This window comes from Tupaia chinensis, unplaced genomic scaffold (genome assembly GCF_000334495.1).
Source record: "Tupaia chinensis unplaced genomic scaffold, TupChi_1.0 Scaffold145559_1, whole genome shotgun sequence".
In the NCBI taxonomy this organism is placed as follows: Eukaryota; Metazoa; Chordata; class Mammalia; order Scandentia; family Tupaiidae; genus Tupaia; species Tupaia belangeri.
In genome coordinates this window covers 1-1,077 of record NW_006205416.1, presented here as the reverse complement: position 1 = coordinate 1,077, position 1,077 = coordinate 1, and positions in this window count along the sequence as shown.

The following is a 1,077-nucleotide window of genomic DNA, read 5'->3' as shown; positions in this document are numbered from 1 at the left end:
TGTCTGTTGAAGGCATGTGCCCTATAGCAAAAACCTCTAAAAAAAAAAAAAAGAGTTTCCCCTGTCAAGTGGGGTGCATGTCTGCGATCCCCACTGGCTGAGGCTGGAGGGGGATCCAGGTGTGGGCTGTTGGGGGTGCCTCTCTCTTGTTCACCGAAGAAATAAATATATAAATTTAAACAGGGCAGGAGTTGAAAGAAGACTGAGTTTTCATGTCCAAATGAAGGACACCATCAAGATGCTAGATTAGCCAGCAAATAGAAAATTCAGACACTTAATCTTGAGTCCCCTTCTGTTAGGCGACATTTCCAGTTATGGCTTTGAGGCTGCAATGTGGCATTTTAACCGGCAGATGGAGACAGAGACCGGAACATTTAAGGCAGTTTCCCAACTCCTCCGCAGTGGGAATCCCGGAGGAAACCAACGTTTTACAAAAGGGTTTTCCCACGTAGCCCTGTCTCCGTTCTTTCTCATATTAATCCAATCTGAGAGGCTTTGAGAGGGGGGTAGGGGGATACGGACATTCAGGGGAAGGAGAAGAGGTGGAGCGAAGCTGTCCAGACTGGCCACCAAAGCCCTCTTTGTGTGGACTTAATCCTAGGACCTACGGGATAGAAGGGACAGTAGAGACGACCTAGGTCAGTCTGCATTTTGCAGATTATTTTGTAGTTACCAGGCGCTCCACTGGGAGCTCCGCTGAGGATGATGTAGCTCTCACTTTCCCTCTGGAAGAGCACACTGGATAAATATTTATTGAATGAAAAAGCAAAGTAGAAAAATCTCTCTAGGAATGTACAACCTCTTAACAAAAGGGCCAGTTCTAGAACTCAGGTTTTTTGACTTCCAGTTTTGGCACTCTTTTCACTGATTTGTTTTCACTGTGAGTTTTGAAATTCTAATCATTGAATAAAAGACTATTTTTTTTTCTTGGAGGTTTTGCTGTAGGATGCATGCGCTTACCAGAGACAGAAAGCAAGAAGTCACTCCGGAGGGGGAATGGCCATGCCACAATCCTTTCTCCATTTTCATCTTTGGATTTTGGATTTTGGGCACACATACATATATGCCTGGCATGAG